At 55.0% G+C, this 22,561-nt stretch overlaps 1 pseudogene; it reads right to left on the bottom strand.

The window, feature by feature from the left end:
* Positions 1-3,442: 3,442 nt before the first annotated feature.
* On the bottom strand, positions 3,443-4,157 carry LOC135404852 (zinc finger protein 239-like; annotated as a pseudogene).
* Positions 4,158-22,561: the final 18,404 nt, after the last annotated feature.

The raw sequence follows: 22,561 nt of genomic DNA, 5'->3' as shown, positions 1-22,561 counted from the left end.
GAATAGAAGGGGATGTTTTGTGCCCAGACTTTATCAAGGCCCTTGACATGGTTTCCTGTGGTCTCCTTATGGCCAGACTGGTGAGAGCTGGACTGAAGAAGTGGAAGATGTGGTGGGTGGGAAGTTGGCTGAATGAAGAGTGTCAAATAAAATCCATGGTACAAAGTCCTCTTGGCAGCAACTTCCTGGTGAAATCCCTCAGTGACCATCTCTTGAACACCACTAGAGAACCTCTTTATTATCTCTCTGTACAATGGGACAAAATGTGTTTTCAAGTCCTTTGTGAATGATGCCAAATTTCAGAGAGCCCTTGAGCAACCTGTCCTGGTTTAAAGACATTTATTGAGGTGGGAACTCCAATCAAATTACTCCCCTTTTATTCCCCACCAGTACAAGGAGACAAAATACAAAGAGGTATAAGTGAAAAAAATAACAGTTTACTGTTGGGGAAGAAGAAAACGACTGGCAGAAATACCAGGCTTGGAGACAGATCTATAACCCCTGAGATGACTAATCTACACCGGAATGGACACTAATACACTGGAAAAGACGTTTATTTACCGGATGTGACTACCATTGGACTGACAGTTTTTCCCCAGTTTTCCCCAGTTTGTTGTTGTACTGTTCTAGTGTTGTATGTACCCCTGCTTGTTGTTTTAAAAATCATATCCTCCATATTGTCTCCTTCTTCCCTCACAGTTTTCCCGCCAAACCCTGTTGCTCTGCCCTGTTTTCCCGCTCCTCTGCCTGCTATTGGCTGCTGTTTGGTGCAGTGCAGAGGTAGCTCCTATTGGCCCATTCTCCTGGTGACACCCAGACTCCGCCCATCTCTACCCTGTTGCCCTATCCCAAGAGCCCCTGAGTTGTCAATCCTTTACTCCTCCCCTATCCTGAGTCCAGCCCCTATTCCAACCCTCTGTAAGTCCCTGCTTGTCCTAATAAAGTTGGCATTGCTTCACGAGACCTCAGCTGTGTCAAGACCCTGATTTGCAGTGCCCGGTCCCATTTTCCTTTCCCCCGCGGGCCGTGGCAGTTCACTGATGAGAAATAGAGCAGCAAAACCAGCAATAGCAACAGAACAGTTCAAAGAACAGCAGAGAGAGAAATTGCTTCCTCTCTGCCCCCCTGCCCCAACTCCCTTTTGTAAACAGATCAAAACAGGGATCAACACGTACCTCCCTTCCCCCTTTTCCCCCTGAATGAACAAAGAACAAAAAAGAAACCAAGGAAAGAGGGGGCAAAGCCAAATCTGGGCAAATCTCTGGTCTGAGATCAGTGGTGCTGCCCAAGAACACGCTGACTCCAGAGGTGTCCAAGCGGGGCAGAGCCGGCGACACCGGTCCCTGCGGCGGCGGGGGGGAGGCAGCGGCTCTGCTTGATTCCATGGAGTTCTGGGGAGGCACAGGGGGTGCCATGAGACTCTTCAGTGTCACTGTGGCCCCTTGGTTCCATGAGATTCCACAGTGTCCCTGCATTCCTTTGGTTCATGAGGCCCTGCAGTGTCACGGTGCCACTTGATTCCGTGACATTACAAAGAATCAGAACGGCCCCTTGATTTCAGGCCAACTGCACATGGGGCTGCCTTGGGGGGAGTGTGGGCACCCAGACAAGGGAGTTGTCACCCCCTTGGCCTCAGCACATCTGGACTGGTCTGTCTGTCTGTGAGGTTCCCTATTCTAGAGGAATGAGGAAGAACTGGAGAGGGTCTAGAGGAGATGTGACAGGATGGAGCTTTTCTGGGTGCTGGAATGAAAAGAAACTTGTAAAGTGCAGGAAGGTTCAAACTGGATGTGAGGAAGAAGTGTCACTAAGAGGAGCTGCAGGACTTTTGCATTAGACCTCTGATGGCCCATCAAAGCCCATTCCCCCCTCGACCAATCTTGAAAGGCAGGAAAAACCCTTTTCCCAGGCCCCTCACGGGAACTCTGCGCAGGCCCAGGAGATGTTGGGGGTTTGTGGCACGGGCTGGGACACCATCCATGGATATAATAACTCATAACTTCTTGGAGTGTGGGGGCTTCCCTCCCCCACCCCAATGGATCAAGGCCACCACTTCAACTGACAGCCATTGGAGCTGCAACTGCCAAGTTCCATCTCTGGACCCCGTGGGCAGTGACTATAGACAGCTTTCCACTCTCAGCTTTGCTTTCCCTTACTCTCCCTTACCCTTATCCTGCCTTTCCCTTATGCATTTTCCCTAAAGGTTCTCTTTATGCCATATTGCTGTAGATGAGAGATAGAGATGATAACACCCAAAATGGCAACATACCTGTTTACCTTTGAAAGAAAACTGTTCTAAAATAAACCCTACATATATGTTTTCAAACACCGATTATTCAGTCACCTCCAGCGTGATCCTGCTTGTTCCCAGTATACCCCAGTTGCGCCATCATGGTCCCAGTTGCCCTCAGAACGATCCCAGTCACTCCCAGTATGACCCCAGCCGCCTTCACTGTGAGCCCAGTTACTCCCAATAGGATCCCAGTTGTGCCCAGCATGGTCCCAGTTGCTCCCAATTGCTCCCAGTGGGATCTTAGTAGCTCCCAGTTGCCTGAAGCGTAGAACCACTTGCTGCCAGTATGATCCTAGTCTGATCCCAGTATGATCCCAGTACATATGATCCCGCTGGATGCAGTCTGGGTCTCAGTGTATCCCGGTGTCCCCCCTGTCCCCCCACCCCGGTGTCACCCCCTTTTCTCTCCCCACAGAGCTCCTGAGCCGGTGGCGGCCGCAGCCCCTCCCCAGAGCCTCGGGCCCAGCCTGGACCCACCCCGTCCCTGCGAGGATTTTGGGGGGGTTGTGTGTCCCCCCCTGCCCTGCTGTCACTCTGCCTCCACCCGGCTGCTCCCAGTGATCCCAGTAAAGCTTCCCAGTTCTCCCCAGTCCTGGTTATTGGGGGCAGTGGGGGAGGGGCTTGGAGGGTCTCTGTGAGGTGGAGCCGAGTTTGAGGGGGGCAGAACAGGCCCAGGATGGATCGGGAATGGGGACCCCGCTGTGTCCCCCCTGTGTCAACCCGCTCTGGGGGGGCTTTGGGAGGGCACCTGCCCCTCAATAAAGCACCCAGCTCACACCAAAAGGTGCTGGGACACCCCAAAAGCTTCCCCAGAGCTCCCCAAGGACCCCCAAACACATTCACAGTCCACCCAGGACCCCCCCAACCCCTTTTCTGGGGGGACTTCTCTGGGCACTGGTGGTGCTGGGAGCCCCCCTGGCTGCAGGCGAGGAGCTCTTGGGTGAGTGGGGGGTGGGAAGGGGACGGTCGGTGGGAAAAGGGGGGTCAGAGGGGATAACGGGGTGGTGGGACCCCAAACTGAGTGGGAGGGGAGTGGGACACAAAAGCAAGAATTCCTAATTAGAGATGGATGGAACCATCAGGGGGTTCATTTGGGTGGAAGGAGTGGCCAAAGCTCTTCCTGCATGTGGGGCACTGGTAGGGCTTCACTTACTGGTGGGTCTCTTGGTGTCTTGTCCAGTTAGAGCTCTGGGTGAAGCTCTTTCCACACTCCCCAATCTTGTAGGGCATCTCCCCAGTGCGGATGCGGGTGGGTGACGAGGTGGGAGTTCTGTTTGAAGCCCTTCCTGCAGTCGGTGCAGCGGAAGGGCCTCTCATCCCTGTGAATCCGCTCATGCAGGAGGAGATTGGAGCTGGTGTGAAACCTCCTCCAACATTCTCCACACTGGTAGGGACGTTCCCCGGTATGGATGAGCTGGTGTTTGCGGAGGTGGGAGCTCTGGCTGAAGCTTTTCCCACATTCCTCACTCATGTTGGGCCGTTCCCCAGTGTGGATGCGCTGGTGTTTGCGGAGGTGGGAGCTGTCCCTGAAGCTCTTTTCGCATTCCCCACATGAGTGGGGCCATTCCCCAGTGTGGATGTGCTGGTGTCGGAGCAGGTGGGAGCTCTTCCTGAAGCTCTTTCTACACTCCAAGCACCTGAAGGGCTTCTCCCAGCTGGGAGGCTGCTCAGGCTCCACCAGCTCAGAGCTCCCCCTCAAACTCTGGCCGCCTTCTTGGCACAGGCTGAGTCTTTCCTCCTCAGAGCACCCTGGGCTGAGCAGGTCAGGACAGTAGTAATAGTCAGTGAGTCTCCAGATGCCAATGCAGTTCTCAGAGCACAGTCTGGAACGGAGGAACTCGCAGCACAGGTTGACGATGCCCATGACGTTGGACTGGTCTGCTGCAACCAGCAAACTCTCTTTTGTGTCTATTCCTGGTTGCTGATTGATGCTGGGGACCTGAGGGAGCCTCTGCAATCCCCTCTGTGGGGCACAATCTCCTCTCCAGAGCTTGACTCAGTGCAGACTTTGCAGGGGAATCTGTGCTGGCAGCCCGAGTATGTCCTGACCCCCCATGCTCCCCCCAGGATATTTGGGATGAGTTCCCCCTTCCCGGTCACCTGTGGGATGGGGGGGCGATTGTTCTCCTGCTGTGGAAAGGGTTGGCAGAGGGGGGCTAAGGGGAGGGGGGAGAGCGGGAGTGGGGTTGCCATGAGGGTGCCTTGGTGTCCCCATGCCTTGATCCCTGGAGAGTGAGGGAGGTTGGAGAGAGGGGGGAGCTGCAAGAGCCCTGAGAGCCTGGAGAGGGCCGCACGGAGAAGGGGAAGCCTGGACAGTGGGGACATCTGGGATCCCAAGGACAACAAAGTGGAGAACCTGGAGAGGGGGAATGTCTGGGAATGTGGCACCTCGAAGGCAAGAATCAGAGATCTTGGAGATGGATGGAACCATCAGGGGTTCATTTGGGGTGGAAGGAGCGGCCAAAGCTCTTCCTGCAGGTGGGGCACTGGTAGGGCTTCACTTACTGGTGGGTCTCTTGGTGTCTCGTCAAGTTAGAGCTCTGGGTGAAGCTCTTCCCACACTCCCCACACTTGTAGAGCCTCTCCCCAGTGTGGAGAGTTCTGTTGGAAGCCCTTCCCGCAGTCGGTGCAGCAGAAGGGCCTCTCATTGTGTGAATCCGCTCATGCAGGAATGCAGGAGGAGACTGGAGCTGGTGTGAAATCTCTTCCCACATTCTCCACACTGGTAGGGACGTTCCCCAGTGTGGATGCGCTGCTGTTTGCGGAGGTTGGAGCTGTCCCTGAAGCTCTTTTCGCAGTCCCCACATTGGTAGGGCCGTTCCACAGTGTGGATGTGCTGGTCAGTGAGGAGCTGGGACTTCTGTCTGAAGCTTTTCCCGCATTCCCCACATGGGTAGGGCCATTCCCTAGTGTGGATGTGCTGGTGTCAGAGCAGGTGGGAGCTCTTCCTGAAGCTCTTTTCACACTCCAAGCACCTGAAGGGCTTCTCCCTGCTGGGAGGCTGCTCAGGCTCCACCAGGTCAGAGCTCTGGCTCAAGCTCTGGCCGCCTTCCCGGCACAGGCTGGCTCTTTCCTCCTCACAGCACCCTGGGCTGGCTTTGGAGCCCCTCCTGCGGGGGGATCTCCGGCCCTTTTCCTCCCCGCTGCCTTCCTGCGCCGGGGAGCCCTTCAAAACGGCCTCTCCCACCAGGCTCTCAAGGGGGATTTGTCCTCCGGGCTCTCCGTCCTCAGCTCGGGGCCTGGGGTAGGAAGCAAGGACAGGGAGGGGATTGGCCTCCGGCCCACAGGGAAGGCCAAGGACATCCCCCCAACTCCGGCCCCGGCAGGACGGCGGCGCCAGCGGGGTTGTCCTGCAGCCGGGGCCATGCTCGGCTGACAGAGCCAGCACAACACCCGCCCAAAGGGGCACTGACTGCCTCCTCACCTGCCTGGGGGGCCCAAGGCATCTTCCTCTTCCTCGCAGCCTCCTCATCCATCCGCCCAAGCTTTGGGAAGGACAAATCCTGATGGGGGGGAAAACAAGGGCTGAGCACGTTGGTTTGGGGGTTCCTCCTGCCCAAGTCCATCTCTAGAACTCATCGGGCATCATAAAAACCTCCAAAACAGCAAGATTCAGCCCAGAAAAACTGAAACCACCAAGATTCAGGCAAAAATCCCTTTCAGAAATAGCAAGCAGTGCAGGAGGAGCCTCCCAAGCAGCAGTTGCAGGGCAGCAGGGACCGACCTGAGCTGCCTTTGGTGCCCAGGAACTTCCCCCACACAGCCCCTCTCCTGCCCCGAGGGACCAGCAGAACAGGGGGAGCCCAAAGGACTGGACTGGAGGAATTGAACAGACATTTTGGGGCCATTTGATGGACGTTTTGCAGGGGTGGTGCACAGACTAAGGGAAGGAGACCTGTGTGTTCTAGCAAAGAATGGGAAGGGGCTGGTGGGTGGTGAAGTTGTATTGAGTCGTGTGGGGCCTGGGCATGATGGGACTGGTGTGGAATAAGGGCCAGAATGTGCTGCTTTGGGCCGGGGTGGAGTTAATTTTCTTTGCAGGGGCTGCTGTGGGGCTGGGGTTGGGCTTGTGCTGAGCACAGGCTTGAGAACACAGAGGTGGTTTGGTTAGTGCTGAGCCTCCCCAGAGCCAAGGCCTTTCCTGCCCCTGGCACAGACACACTGGGGAGGGGCTGGGGGTGTGTAAATAAATCCTTGTGTTTCCAGTACTGACCTGAAGTAGGTACTGCAACAAGAGAGGATGAGCTTGTGAGCTTTGAATTCAACTCCATCCACACTTATGATTGCATCACAGAGTTTCCCCTCAAGGCAATAAAACTACTTCTGAACCAGCAGAGTCTTCTGGGTGCTGTGGTTGACTGGACACGACGAGAAGTCCAGCTGGTCAGGGAAGTCCAAGACTGGGCGGGCACCAATGGCCCGGATTGGCACAGTGAGCTTTTCTCTTTCGCTGATGCAGACAAGCTGGTGGAAATGATCCTGCAGGAAAAGAGACTGGCACAGCATTGAGGGCATTGAGTGCCATCCTCATGGCAGAAGAAAAAGACCTGTTTTCTATGACCATTTGTGGGCATGAATTTACCTCTTCCACCCCAAAAATGACCACTAATTCATACTAATAAAGGCTGGAGAACAGAGCATGTGAAAAAGCATCATTTTTGCTCCATTCCAATGGGAAAGAATAAAGTTTTCTGGATCATCTTTTTGTTCCTCTGGTATTTTCCATATTTAAATCCCTTCCACTGAACCTAGAGACGGCTAAACATCAACACCCCTCCCTGTCATTTCCCTGCTGTTCCATCTGCCTCTTCCCCCGTGAACGTTCAAGAATAGGCACGGAGGGAAAGCACAGCCCTCTAGGCCCAGCTGCAGGGCCTGGCAGCACCACGCCGTGCCAAGGTGTGACCAGCTCCAGGCTGCCTGCCCCCAGCCCAGAGCCGACCTCACAGCACGGGCTGGGCTATAACCAGTGTGCAACAAACGCCCTGGCTTTAGAGACAACGTTCCTCCAAACTCACCTTGCTCCCCTCAGGGGTGAAAAGGATGTTTATAGTGCAAAATGAGCCCGGTGGGATCTGATGGCACACACCATTGAGGCCGAGCAACTTGAAATAAGGTGAGCTGTCCATGGTGACCTTCACCAGCTGAGTAACCTGCAGGAAAGACACAAAATGGTGATTTTGCCACTAATGGAAACAGGAGGAGGCCTGGGTGTGCCCTGGTGACAGCCTTCCTTGACCATTTTCCCAAAAGACTTTTAGCTCTGGAGGTACAAGCACAGGCTACACAAGGGTGAACTTGGATCCCTCTGCCTGGGCAAAGCAGCTCGGCCAGAGGCAGTAGGGCAGTGCCTGCTGGGAAGGAAGGTCAGGCACCAGCAGTATGGAGATAGAACACCTGAACCAAGTCATCCTCATTTCAACAAGCCCAGAGAATCTGCCTGCTTCTGCCTGCACACAGCCACGCAGCCCTGTTCCAGAGGGAGAATGTGCTACCTGAAGGCAAACCAGCACATTGGCCTGGGGGAAGGAAGAAATTCCCTTCTAACAGACTGAGGTGGAGTGGGGAAGTCCAGCTGTGGGGAGACAGTCCCATGGGCACACCAGCAGAGGAGACCAGACCCTTGGCCTTCCTGGGAAACTGAAGAGAAAAGGAGGAACACAGCAAGACAAAGAGACAAGCCCCGACACAATGAGATGGCAAAGAGAATTGAAATGGGCTGTAAAGAAGCAAGGGAGAAGCACAAGACACTGCCAGGAAAGGCTGGTGCAGAAGATGGGAGCAGTCAGCTTGCCAGAGTGAGGGAAAGCCAGAGGGCCCTGCAGGCTGGGCCTGTCAACTCTGGGCTTGAAAGGTTATTTTCTGCCTGGAGAAACATGAGCAGCACCGACTGACAGTGTGGTTTCATTATTAAAAGCCAGTCTCAGCTCTCCAGGGGCTCTTGCTGCCTGGTGACTGTGGCCAGGCAGCTGCCAGTGCAGGCAAGCCAGACTGCTGGGCATTCCTGCAGCCACCCTGCTGCCAGTTTCTGCCCTCAGGGGAACACAGGCACAGGGACAGCAAACAGGCATTTGCTAGCACACAGGCATCAACCCCTGAGCACCAAATCCCATCTCACAACCTCTAAACCAGGTGATTTGAACTCCCTGCTGTCTATTCCCACCAGCTTGCTCTTGGCACAAGAGTCATTTGAGAAACTGTTTCCTTGACTGAAATTCAAAAGGTCTCAGTTTTCCTCTTTACAGGGCAACACAATTGCTGACATTTTTCAACTTCTTCCTTCTCAGCTTTCGTGGGCAATTGCAAAACAATCACACTTGGTTCAAGTGAAGGTGGAAACCCTCAAGAGCCCATTGCTCTGGATGTCAGATACCAACAAGGCACGGCCAAAATTCGGGGAGAATCCTCAGCACGGGAAAATTCCCACCATCTTGCAAATCCAAGGTGGTGAATCTGGATGGGCCACAGCTGATACTTGCTCTGCTGTAAACCATGGGGGTTACACCACTCTCGTCTTCTTCTAGCACAGTGTTAAAGCGCCACATCCCAGCACTTACCTTGTCTCTATTCCTCAGAAGCAGGGCCGTTTCACAGACCTTGCCAAGGACATAGTTCTGAAACACCAGCTCGGATGGGACAGGCTCAAGCAAGGTCTTGTTCCAGTCAGGGGATGAGAACTGGAGAGGTGAGAGAGAGCAGGGAGAGGTTCAGCTGCGGGGAGGAAGGCTCGTGAATGACTCTCCTCTCTTGATCCCCGGTGAAGGACAGGCTCTTGGTGACTAGGTCTGCCCAGCTGCCACTGGGGGAACAGTAGCTCACCCACCTCTGCTCTGAGCTGATCAAAAGCTGCTGGACCACACCAAGCAGGCTCAAGCTGAGCAGCTCTTTTGGCAGGAGTTTCTCCAGCTTTCCTTCTCCAAAATGCCAGGCAGCGCTTACCTCCAGCACAGCCCTGTGCTAATGGGGTCCCAGAGCTCTGGGCACTCACTGAGCACTCAAGCAGTAAGTGAAACTCAAGAATTTACATCAGACTCCATAGGAAACAATTTTTGGGTGACCTTTACTCTGAGGCAGGGAGACTGAGGCCCACACAACTCCAGACTCTAGAGCTTAGACACCAGTAAGAAGAGAACAGCACCAGAGAAGGTTAAGGGCAAAAAGAAAGTACCACAGTAGATAGGGATAGGACAAATAAGGTGAGTGCTGCATGAGGATAAGGTTCAGCTCTTTTCTCAGCAGTGCTGGAGTTGTGTTAGACTGGGAGTAATTCCCTCAGGCCCTCAGCCTTCAAAGGCCAGCACTGCCACTGTGCAGGGAATCCTATGACCCACAGCATTTGCCAGTGACAACACCAAAGCAAGAGGTGGCTCTTTCAGTGGGACAATGGAAAATGGCAAGCTCGTGCCCTTGTGTCCTGCCCCAGCCTTCCCCCGCTATTGTGCCTTCGCCATGGTAGCTAAACTCCAGCAAACCCCACCAGCTTCAGCAGAAATTATTTGTGTTGGCTTAGCACAGGTCAGGACTCCAGCATCTCACTAGGAGAACACGTTTTGCCTTTGCCCCAGCAGAAGGAACTCCACCACCACCAGCAGTTTGCAACGACAACAGGACCCAGACACTGAGGGGTTTCAATGAGCTGGAGGCAAGGCACGCAGCCTCTTCAAGTGTCACATCAAACAGCAAGGAAAAGGGCAGGAAAAGGCTACCTTGGAACTGGAGTTCTCACTCGTGCCTGGGGGCCGGACAGTCTTGGGCAGCTTTGTCTCCTGAGGGCTGTCCGGCTTCTTCCTGAGCCTGAGACCAACCTCCCTGAAGTCAAAGATGGTCAGCTGGAAGGCAAAAAAACCAGCAAGAGCCTCAGAAATGCCCTTGTTTAGAAAGGCTTTTCTTGTTCAAGTGGCTCTGATGAATCCTTTGTGATCACAGCCACCAGGACAGTCCTGGAAGTCCTGGACCTGCTGAAGTATTAAACATCACAAAATCAATGGTATAGAGCAGAACACACTTGCTCAGCCACGCTGTCATCCTGATTATCCTCCCTATGCCCTTGGGGGCATTTTTGGAGCCAATTTACACCTCTAATATTTTTTTCTTTCCTGGAGAGAGAACTGATTCTGCTTGCACATTGTAATCCTTTCAGAAGAACTTTCCCCCCTAGTTTTCCTCACTTGTTGTTAATATTTTTTCCTCTTAAGTTTAAAAATTAAAACCTTTGCTCTGAAAGAGAGTGAAGGAAGAATGAAGAAGCTTCAAACCAAGGAGAAAAACCTTAAAATCCGAACAGCACAACAAGTCTCCTCCTGCTGCATTAATGCCGCCTCACGAAACGGCGATGGCCTCTGCAGGCAGCTGCCTAAAAACACCCACGGCTTCTCGGGAACACAGACATGCAATTGTTATCTTTTTTTTTCCCCTAAAGCTTTCATTTTTCTCTTTACATTCAGCCTCTCAGTGACTCCCGAGAGCCCTCTGCAAAGCCATAAACTGACTTTTGGAGGAGCTTTTGGACACCCCCAGCAATGGAGCGGCGCTACGCAAATTGCGTAAGGGGGCCACCAATCCTGCGGCGCTACGCAAACAGCGTAAGGAGGGCGCCAGTAATGGCAATGGGGGAGTTACGTCAGTTGCGTAAAGCTACGCAAAAGGCGCAAGAGCCCTGCCCTCAGCGCTACGCAAATGACGGGAGGGCCATGGTGGCTTCCTAAGGGCTCGCGGACCTTTCCCACTTCATCCCAGTCCTCTCCAAAGGGCTCCCACTTTGTCCCAGTCCCTCCCTAAGGGTTCCCAGTCCATCCCAGTCCCCTCCTAACGCCGTTGCCCTCAGCCCTACGCAAACGGCGTAAGAGGGCGCCGGTAACGGCAGGAGAGGGGCGCTACGTAAACTGCGTTAGGATACGCAAATGGCGTAAGCGCCCTGCCCTCAGCGCTACGCAAATGGCGGAGAGCCCCGGTTCCTTCCTCGGGGCTCCCAGTTTATCCCAGTACCTCCCAGTCCTTTCCTAAGGGCTCCCAGTTCATCCCAGCTATCGCCGCGTTCTCGCGCTTTCAGAATTTTCTCCCTCCGCTTCCCAACTATAAAAGGGACTTTCTGTGCTGAACACCGAGCCGGGAGCACTGACGGGCTCGGTGCAGGGGCCCTGTGGTATTTGGTTTCTCTACAGTTCATGTTTTTATAATGAAGGGGGAAGGGTTAATAATCTGTCACAAAGGACTGGAGCTCTCAGAGCCAATTAGTCCTCCAGTGAACCATTTAGCTGCTGAAATAAATCCAGTCTCAGGCACGCAATGAGCAGGATTCGAGACAGAAAAGCCTGTGTGGGTACGCGGGGCATTGAGCTCCTGCAGATTTGTCCACAGGTGCAACTTGGTACATTTTAGTACTGAGTGCTTTTGATAGACGAACTGGCCACCGAAACTCTCTTGGGTCATAACGTGCAAAGGTGGGACACCTTTATCCAGAACACGTAGACCACACAATTTCTCAAAGCTGGATCAGAATCTGTGCCAGCCTGTGGTGGAACCATGAAAGCCACCCCCAGGAGTTGCATTTCCCATTCGGATATCAGGTGGGGACAAGTCCTTGCCACAGGAATGGAAAATCCATAATGGGGTGGGAAGGGCCAAGATGCTGCCCTGGCAGAGAAGGGGGGATGTGCCACTGCAACATCTCCCAGCAATGCTGCTGTGGGTGGAAAAACACCATTAAGCTGGGACAAAGTCTAGGAAAGCAACAGCAGAGTCTGTCTCCCTCTAAATGTGATGTCTCCATCATCCAGACCCAAAGCCATGCTTTGGACCTCCCTGCACCAGTCTTGGTTTTCCAGCTCCTTAACTGCATCAGAACAAGGCCAAAAAAATTACTTCTTTTTATATTCTTGTAGTGGGTTGACCCTGGCCAGACACCAGGTACCCAATAAAGCCACTCTCACTCTGCTTCTGCAACTGGACAGAGGACAGAGAAAAAAAACAGCTAAGAATTCCTGAGTAGAGATAAGAGCTGGGAGAGGTCAGTGACTGATCACCTTCACGGGCAAAACAAGACTCCAAGTGGGGATAGTACTTATATTTATTACTAACAGGATAAGAGCCAAAGAGTGAGAAATAAAACAGTCTTAAAAACACCTTCCCCCACTTTCCTTCCTTGTTCTCCCTCCTCCCCCCCAGCAGGGAGATGGGAGGGGATGGGAATGGGGGTCACGGTCGGTTGTTGTTTCTGCCGCTGCTCAGGGAGAGGAGTTGGAGTCCTTCCCCTGCTCCCGTGGGGTCCCTCCCAGAGCAGTACCTCCAGCCCTCCTGGAGCAGACAAGCTCAGCCAAGCCAACCCTGGACACCCGTTGCCAGGCCCAGGGGCACCAGCTGCCAGGATCACCAGGGTGCTTTGCCTTTTACCTGTGCCCGGGACTGCACAGCCATCACATTCCCATCTGGTTCTGCTGTCCCCAGGCCAGAGCAGTGTCTGTGGGTGCCCTCGGCAGCACAGGAGGAGCACAGGAGCAGTTCCCAGGGCCTGGGGAAGCAAAGTAGTTCATGGAGGTGCTGAGCTCTTCTCCTGGGTCCTTCTGCTTCAAGCCCTGAAGAGCCCTGGGGTGCAGCTTTGGCAACTTACCCCTCCTTTTCTGCCTCCTGCCTGCCTCCTGGACAAAGGAGGCAGTGCCTGTGTGTCTCTTCTAGCTCGGCCAATGCATTAAAGCCCTCCCATGATGGTGGTCTGATGGGAAAAGAAAACTGATGAGCTCCCTCTGTCCTGGAATTGGGCAGGTGCAGGGTGTCCCTGCCTTCCCACTGTGCCATCACAGCAGGGGATGGTGGCCCCGCTCTGGCCACAGATGCAGCAGCTCTGGAAAGAGCAGAGCAGCCCCATCAGCAGCAGCCTCAGGGCCTCCTCCTTGTGCCAGAGCTGGTTGGAAGGGCTGGGCTTTCTTGCTTGGGGTCTGGGCTGAGCTCCAGCAAACCTTGCCTTGCCCAAATCTCCCTGCTCTTGTCAGGCTCTCACCTGCTGTGCTGCCCAGGAGACTATATCAGGGATCTCCCTTGCGCCAATATTCCAGTCTTCTAGTCGCTGAACCGGGATGTCAGGAGAGTTGCTGACAAAAAACTGCAGGAAAAGGACACTCACTGATGAGGAAAGACTGGCAGGGACTGCCTGTCAAAAAGTGGAGGGAGCCTGCAGAGCAACTCACCAGGCAGAGCTTGTGGACACAGAGCCCATTTATCTGGAGTTTTTCCGCACAAGATGTCCGGGTCAGCCTCTGATCGCTGACACAGCACGCATGCTGGAGGGAGAGAGACAGTGGCCCCGGGCATGGCACCTGTGCTGCCCACCCTGACAGCCCCTCTGCCAGGCTGCGGGAGGGGCACTTTGCTCTCACCTGGCTCCCTGTCTTCGGGGGCTTCCTGCCTGTCTTCGGGGGCTTGGTCCTCTCTCTGTTCAGGGGCTTCCTGTCTCTCTTCGGGGGCTTGCTCCCTTTCTTCGGGAGCTTGCTCGTGTCTGTCTGCCATGGTGATGTCAGCAGGGCGTCTGTCCTCGGAACACTGAGGTCGCTTCCAAGGTGCTCCTCCACTGGTTCCGAGGCAGGAAACACTGACACGACCCCGATGTTACCTGACTGTCAGGGCTGGAGCTGCTCGTCTCCTGGGAGGGGGATTCCAGAGTCTCCTCCGATGTTGCCTGTTGAGTGGTGTGGAGGTTGCTGGTCTGTGGTGCTGAAGATCCAGGAGATGGCAGCTGGGCGCTGGGGCTGGGGCTGACGGTCTCCAGTGCTGGAGAACCGGGAGACAGCCCTGGTAGCGCCAGGCTGCCTGTGTTGGGGCTGATGGTCTCAAGTTCCCTGGAGCTGTCAGAAGGCTCCAGTCCTGACAGTCAGGCCATGCTGGGGCCAGCAAGCTCTGAGTCATCTCAGGAGGCTGTGAGGGGAAGCAGGAATGTCAAGGCCACCCCAGGCCCAGCCAGGATAGGCCAGAGCAGTGCGGCTCTGCCAAACCCACCCTGGGCACCCACTGCCAGGCCCAGGGGCACCAGGCCCAGGGTTACCAGGTGCTTTGCTTCTTACCTGGCTCCCTCCCTTTGGGGGCCTCCTCCTCTCTGTCTGATGTGGGACATGTCAGTGGTGGGTCCCTGTCTCAGGGACCACGTCTGAGCGGTGAGTGGGGCTCCCAGCACTGGGTGCTCTAACACGGCTTCTCTCATGGCGACTTCGGAATGTTCTGGATGAGTTCCGGGTCCGACGCTGCTGGCAGGAGTGGTGTTGTCTTTGGGAAGTCCTGGCTGCTGTTTCCCTTGGGTTTCGCCTCCCAGCACTCGGCGCTGGCGTGCAGTTCCTGTCATGGGGACTTCTGCACCGGCCGGATGGATTTGGGGTCTGACGTTGCAGGCGGGAGCGGTTTCGCCTGCGGAATGTCCTTGAGTGTCTCTGCCTGGGCCTGCGCCTCCCAGGACTTGGTGCTGGCACATGGCTCCTGTCCTGGGGACTTCTGGACCAAAGTTGTGGAATTTGGGCCCGATGTTGCCGGCGGGAGTGGTTTTGCTGTCGGTCAGGCCCCCGACTGCTGGAGCAGCTGCTGTCCTCAGTTTCTGGGAAGCTGCTGTGGGACGACCCCGATGTTACCTGACTGTCAGGGCTGGAGCTGCTCGTCTCCTGGGAGGGGGATTCCAGAGTCTCCTCTGATGTTGCCTGTTGGTTGCTATGGAGTTTGCTCGTACTGGGGGTGATGGTCTCGTATTCTGTCGAGTCGTCAGAAGATTCCCTCATGAGAGCAACATGCTCTGGGTCTTAACTGGAGGCTGTAAGGGGAAACAGGAGGGACAAGATTGTTCCAGACCCAGGACAAGATAGGCCAGAGAGGTGCCCCCAGCCCTCCTGGAGCAGACAAGCTCAGCCAAGCCAACCCTGGACACCCATTGCCAGGCCCAGGGGCACCAGCTGCCAGGATCACCAGGGTGCTTTGCCTTTTACCTGTGCCCGGGACTGCACAGCCATCACATTCCCATCTGGTTCTGCTGTCTCCAGGCCAGAGCAGTGTCTGTGGGTGCCCTCGGCAGCACAGGAGGAGCACAGGAGCAGTTCCCAGGGCCTGGGGAAGCAAACGAGTTCATGGAGGTGCTGAGCTCTTCTCCTGGGTCCTTCTGCTTCAAGCCCTGCAGAGCCCTGGGGTGCAGCTTTGGCAACTTACCCCTCCTTTTCTGCCTCCTGCCTACCTCCTGGACAAAGGCACTCACTGGCATCGCAGTGCCTGTGTCTCTCTTCTAGCTCGGCCAATGCATTAAAGCCCTCCCATGATGGTGGCCTGATGGGAAAAGAAAACTGATGAGCTCCCTCTGTCCTGGAATCAGGCAGGTGCAGGGTGTCCCTGCCTTCCCCCTGTGCTGCAACCACAGCCACCTCGCTGTCCCTCCTCTTCCTTCTCCTCTCGTGGTCAGAAAACACTGGCACTGGGCCCGAGCCCAGAGTCCGCTTTTGTGCCCTTGGCCTCACGGGTCCCAGTGGCCACTGCACCGAGGCCTCCTCCAGGTGCTCCTACACTGTCTCTGCAAAAGAAGCGAGAGGCTTTTGCAACAGAGGGGGGCCTAGGGCCCCCCTACTGCCCCTGACTCCTGTCTCTGTCCCCCTTCTCCTCCTTTTGTCCAGTCCACTGCAGTCTCCTCCAAACGCTCCTTTGCTGATTCTGAGAAGCGCCAGGTGGCTGTGGTTGCACCACAGGGCCAAGAGCCCCAAGCCGTGAGGCTCTCCCTGGGCAGCGCTGTCCCTCCTCTTCCTTCTCCTCTCGTGGTCAGCAAACACTGGCACTTCTGCGGTGCCTCCCTACCTGCTCACCTCCTACCTTCTTCTCTTTGGGTTGCAGCCTCATGCTGGGAGGGTCCAAAAGGAACGTCTCTCTTTGTCAAGGTCTCCCGCTTCCCCCAGCAAATGCGTGCCGGGCAGCATTTGTTCTAAGTGTCCTCACGTGTCTAGGCGGGAGGGGGATGACGGCAGAAGCGGCTGCTGCTTTAAGGCTTGTGGTCTGAGTGTCCCCGCGTGTCTTGGCGGGGTGGCAGTGGAAGCGGCCACCAGTTGGAGGTTTTGGTTCTAAGTGTCCTCACGTGTCTAGACGGGAGCGGGGTGACAGCGGAAGTGGCCGCTGCTCTAAGGCTTTGGCTCTTAGTGTAACCCCGTGCTCCAGAACTGGTGCACTCAGCTGCTTTCCTGCTCCCTCAGGGGTCCATGGCAGCACAGACAGGCAGTTACAGTAAACTCCCTGGTGACCTATGAACTTCTTGCACTTCTGAAAACAGAATCCATTTTCAAACATGCAACTGGAGAGGTCAATGGTACTCTATTCGAACAATAATATAAAGAATAATTTGCTTACTGTCTAACAAGATTACAACTTAGAAATTAAGAAACTTCAGGTGGAAGTGTGGAAAAGGAAAAGAAACAACTTTTTATTAACAAAATCTAAATAAGCAACAAATGGTGCAATCAAAAACTTTCAGAACAAACACAAAGTCCCAGTTCCCCAGGTGTGCTGGGAGAAACCTGTGGCAATCCAGGGAGGGGGGAGAGAAGGCAGGACTGTCCTGGCAGTTCAACAGCTGCTCACAGCCAGCAAAGAAGAAGTCCCTTTTTCCCCACAGGCAGTCTTGAAAGCAGAATGCCTCGCTCTGAGATGGGTCGGTCTCTCTCTCTCAGTCGTTCTCCGCAAGGTGTCCTGTGGGGAGAAAAACTTCCCCTCAGGAAAAGGGAAGGAGGTGGCCAAAAACCAGGTCCCTGACCAAACCCAAAAGGACTCCCCCAGCTCTCCCTGCGGCCACAAACTGCCCCGGGAGATCTCCCTCTCTCCCCGCTCCTGCATGTGCGGCCCCGCTGTGCCCCCACCCCGTCCCCAACAACAGGGGCAAGTGCCGGATTCTGCCCTGGGATGGGGCAACCCCGCATGGACGGACAGACTGGGAAGGAGAGGCTGGAAAGCAGCGCTGGGAAAGGGCCCTGGGGGTGCTGGTGGGTGGCCAGTTGGCCCTGAGTCAGCAGTGCCCTGGCAGCCAGGAGGGCCAAGCCTGTCCTGGGGCCATCAGGCCCAGCATGGCCGGCTGGGCCAGGGAGGGGATTGTCCCGCTCTGCTCTGCCCTGGGGCGGCCTCACCTGCACCATTGGGGCAGTTTGGGGGGACACAATGGAAGGGAGAGATTGAGCCATTAGAGGGTGTCCAAAGGAGGGCAACGAGGATGGGGAAGGGCCTTGGGGGGAAGGCGTGTGAGGACACTGAGGGCACTTGGTGTGTTCAGCTGGAGAAGAGGAGACTGAGGGGAGACCTCACTGCAGGTCCAACTTCCTGGGGAGGGGCAGAGGAGGGGCAGGCCCTGAGCTCTGCTCTGTGTGGACCAGGGACAGGTCTGAGGGAATGGCCTGGAGTTGTGTCAGGGGAGGTTTAGGTTGGATCTTAGAAAAGGATTCTTCCCCCAGAGGGTGGTTGGCACTGAACAGGCTCCCCAGGGCAGTGGGCACAGCACCAAGGCTGGTAGAGCTCAAGAAGTGTTTGGATGATCCTCTCAGGCTCATGGTGTCACCCTTGGGGATGGGCCTGTGCAGGGCTAAGGGTTGGACTGGATGATCCTTGTGGATCCCTTCCAACTCAGCATATTCTGTGATTCTGGGATTATCAACCCTGTGTTCAGCACAAAGCCAAAACACAGCCCTGCACTGGCCATGGGGAAGAAATTTAACTGGACTCCCCCTGAAACCAGCACACCCTTTAGGGGCTCTCACAGAAACATCCCACAGTCCATTTGCTATCTGGAACCAGTGACTCTGAGTTCCTGCTTCTCCAGCCCCAGGGATGGTCTCCTTGTCTGCTCATTCCTCCACACTCTCTTCTCAGTGATGGCATCTTAACCAGACAAGCTCCTGGGAATAATTTACTTGTAAGTCTTCAATTCTTTTGTGGTTAATTAGACAGATCTCAGAAGTGCATTCAAAGTGAATATCTTGCATTAATAAAACCATTAAAAAAGATGTCTTTTTTGTGTCCTGTTTACTTTTTTCCTGTTTTAACATTGATATCAGCAATCCCCAGTCGATATTGATCATGGGCACCTCCTAATTCAGTCTGAATACATCAGAAAATCAGGACCCTTTATGTCTGACAATCCATCAGACTTTGTCCCTATCCCCACCCCACCATTCCCTCATCAAACCCCTGGCACTCAAAGCAGCCTTGGGCAAATCTGAGCTCCCTCCACTCAAGGCTGGACCTGCAGGTTTCAGCTCCTTGGCACCAACTCCCACCTGCTTGGCTTGGAGAGAGAGCTGCCCGAGACACAGAGGGATGTTCATTTATTGCCAGCAAACAAAACCAGAGGAAGGCACAGCTCAATAAAACCCAGAAGTCCTTCCCCTGCTGTATATTAGGTCCACATTGCCTCCAATGAAGTCCTCTTTGCACAGTAGATAGTCTTAGACCAATGGCAAACACCTTCTGTGTCAAGCACAGAGCCCAAGGTCCCCCCAACACTCCCTGCCCCGCATTCTGTCCATATTTGCCCTTTGCACAGAGGGAGTCACACACTGAAGTCACAAGATCCCTCAGTCCACAGAGGGAGGAAAAGAGACAGTGAAAGAATTTCTGTGTTGTGCAGAGCTAAATCTGCACTCATCCCAATATTCTGGGCTTACAGGACCTTTATCAAACACATTCTGCAGCATCTCTTCACTGGGCAAACATCTGTGGGGATGGCCAGGCCCAAGGAGTGGTGGGCAATGGAGTTCCAGCCAGGGGTGTTCCCAGGGCTCAGCACTGGGCTCAGGGCACTTCAATCTCTTTCTCAATGATCTGCACAAGGGCATCGAGTGCAGCCTCAGGCAGTTCCCAGGGCGCACCAAGCTGGGGGGAGTGTTGATGTGCTGGAGGGCAGGAAGGCTCTGCACAGGGATCTGGACAGGCTGGATCCATGGGCCCAGGCCACTTGGAGGAGGTTCAACAAGGCCAAGTGCCGGGTCCTGCCCTGGGGTCACAACCACCCCAAAGCCCTGACCATGCCCTGCAACTGCTCCCCACAGCCTGTCCTGTGTCCTTAATCCCTCCATTTCCAAGGACTCTGTGGGACAAGGGAGCTCTGTGCTCTGGGTACGGAGGGAGCTCCAAGTGCCACTGGAGTGGGAACCACAACTCCTCAGGTTTGTGTTCTTTGGGAGGTCTGGAACTGGTGAGACTTAGAGACACAGAAAGTTTCTCTTCATTGCCCACAAACAAAATTTAAACACGATACAATTTATAAACATCCCAGCTCTTTCCTCAGTTTTCCTCAGCCACAGAGACCTGGAGAATGCCCGTCCTTGATGTGCTGGTCCCACAGCCCAGGGTGCTCCTGGCCTCCCCTGGTGCCAGGGCACACGGCTGCCTCCTGCCCAGCTCCCTGCCCACCCACAGCTTCTGACAGGGCTGCTCCCAGCCAGGCAGCTCCAGCTGTGCCATGGCCAGGCTGAGTCCCCTGCAGGGGCAGACACTGCCATTTGTCCCTCGGGGATTTCAGCAGGTTCCTGCCCAGACGTGTTCTCCTCCTCCCTGAAGCCCTTCCCCGAGCACAGAGGCCCGAGAGACCTTTCCAGGAAAGACTCAGGCAGAGAAGCCAGGGAGTCCCTGAGCACCACATCAGTGTCTGCTGGAATTCAACCCCCCTCCCCATTGCACAGCAGCCCTGCCTTTCCCTCCTGCAGCCTTGGTGTCCAACACAGCCCTTGAGGCTCTTTGGGCTCTGGACTTTTCCTGCAGCCCCCAACTGCAGGGGAGCTTTGCCTTCCCCACAGTCCCCCTGCCCAGCCCAGACCATGCCCAGCAATCCCTTGTCTGTCCCTGCCTTGCTGTCCCCCCCTGGCAGTGGCTCCGTGGCCCCTTTGTGCCCCGCTGCCTCCCAGCTGGTCCCACAGCCCCCTGGGCAGGCCCAGCCCAGCACAGGAGCACTCAGGGTGGGGAAGGGCCCCTCTGTCGGGATGCCCAGGGCAGTCCTTGGCCTTGGGCACCCGGGGCCTTCCTGTTCAGCCCCTCTCCAAGCTCCTGGACAGGCCGTGTCCCCTGTGGGGCCTCACAGCCAGCCCTGTTCCAGGCTCTGCCGGGTTCTGGGCCAGCAGAGAGGCCGGGCAGGGCTGGCCATGGCCCTGGCACAGGCCCTGAGCCCAGCAGGAGGATGGAGGGGGGCACAGCAAAACTCACCCCTAACCCTGGGCTGAGCAGCCACTGCTGGGAATGGCTGGGGAGAGAGGCTGGGGGGGACAACTGTCCTGGGCCACCTTCCTGCTCTGTTCCTGCCACCAAGGGCACAGAGCAGCCTCCTCTCGCTGGCACTTGCATGTTTTCCATCCCTTCCACAGGCCCTGGCTCTGCACCACAACCCCCCTGGGCTGAGTCCTCCCCCTGCACGCTCACACAGTGTCACAGACACACCCAGGGCTTTCTCTCCCAGCTCCTTTCCAGCCCAGCCCAGCTCCCTCCAAGCTCTCCCACCTGCCCTGAGCTCTCTCCACCCCCAAGGGCCTCTCCCCAGCACAGACCAGGTGGCTCTGGCCCCACAGCCTTGCCCAGGGCAGGCTGCTCTGGGCAGTGGCACCACAGCCCCAGCCCCTCTGGGCACAGCAGAGCTGGAGCTCCGAGAGGACTCAGCTCCAGCCGGGGGGGAACGTGCTTGGCAAAAGGGAAAGGAGGCTCCGGGTGTGCCCTGCTCTGCTCTGCAGGAGATCCTGAGAGCTCTGCAGCCCCTCCCTGCCATCCCATGCCCCCAGGCCAGCACAAAAGCCCCGGCCCCTGTGGTCCTCCAGAGCTCTTCCAGCTCCAGGCACAGGGCCCATCCCAAAGCTGGGGCAGCCAGAAAGCTGTTCTCATTTCCTGATCAGTCCTGCTCTGCTCAGGAAAGGAATCTCAGACAAAACCTTATTGCAGGTTCATTTATGTCACTCAAATGCAATATGAGACTCCCCAGGTAGACTAATTCTCTGGGACACACAAGATGGGGGCTACTGAAGAAGGAGGGAATGAAAACATGACTTTTTTTAAAAAGAAAACATCAAAACTATAGAAAATAAAAAAAAATGGACATAAGGAAAGATCTCATTGTTCATGGAAGTTCTGGCACACAGTGGGAGTGTCATTCAGCAAACAATATTCTACAATTCAACGTCACGGACTGTTCTGACCCAAAAATCAAATCCCCTTGAGGTACACAGAGTGTTTCCCCTCCCTCTGCATCATCCACCAAGTGCACCCAAGTCCTTGAGCAGAAACAATCCCATGGGTGAGTTTGCCTTTGCTTAAGGCAGGACTAATGCAAACTGTCCTCCCTAACATATTCCTCACATGGACCACAGGGATTTTATCCCCTTCAATGGTACAGAGAGGTTCTTTTTGGGCAGGGCCAGTTCAACTGGTAGAGTTAACTAACTCGGTTTGTGTGATGCCTTAAAGCTTTCTGGATATTTTTTTTTTTTAATTTAAAAGTAGTTGTGCAGTAACTGTAGATGTTAATGTAGCTGTATTAGATGCAACCCTTTAGCACAGTCGTTTACACAGACCCAACCCTATGACCCCATTTGATATCAAACTTTCTAAATTCCTTTAGCGTGTTTAGACTTCTTTTCAAGGTAGAATTGTAGAAAAACACCTCTATTGAACACCATCACACCCTAGGCCTGGACAACAAGATCCCACAAGAGACAAAGCAACCTTCAAGCCCAGAACTTTGGAGGCGCTCCAAGGACTGTACGTGCTGTGAAGAAGAGAAAGATGAGGAAGAAGGGGTCCCAAAGCCCCCAAACCCAATTCCCCAAGGGGTGTGTCGGGGGCAGAACTGGGCAGAACTGGGGGGTGGAGAGTTCTGGCATTGGATGGACCATCTTCTAAAACTGTAGAACCATTGCCTGGGAGGGTGCGTCGTGTGTGTTCCCCTGGGCCTGTGGGCCTGATTAAAGGACCTGCTCTTTTGAGCTGATCTTACACACTGAATTGGCCTGGAGTTTTCTCTCTTGAGCTTACAGGATTAACTAACTAGGTGGCTTTTGCTAAATTCACGTCCCAAGGTTTGAAGGTCCCACTGCCCATTGCTGTCAAGGTGGTTTGGAACAGTCCACTCTACCATTCCACTTTCCCAGAGGCTGGTGCAGGACAGGGAATATGACCCATCCACTCCATGCTGAGCTCTCTGGTCCAGGTGTGCACAAGGTTGTTTTGGAAAAGAGTCCTGCTGTCCAACTCCAGTGTTTCTGGAGGGCCATGTCTCCACAGGACTTGCTTTTCCAGGCCCAGGATGGT

Source organism: Pseudopipra pipra, chromosome W (assembly GCF_036250125.1).
Source record: "Pseudopipra pipra isolate bDixPip1 chromosome W, bDixPip1.hap1, whole genome shotgun sequence".
NCBI classification, from domain to species: Eukaryota; Metazoa; Chordata; class Aves; order Passeriformes; family Pipridae; genus Pseudopipra; species Pseudopipra pipra.
Note: the sequence above shows the minus strand (reverse complement) of the source record. Positions and strands in the feature narration are given on the sequence as shown.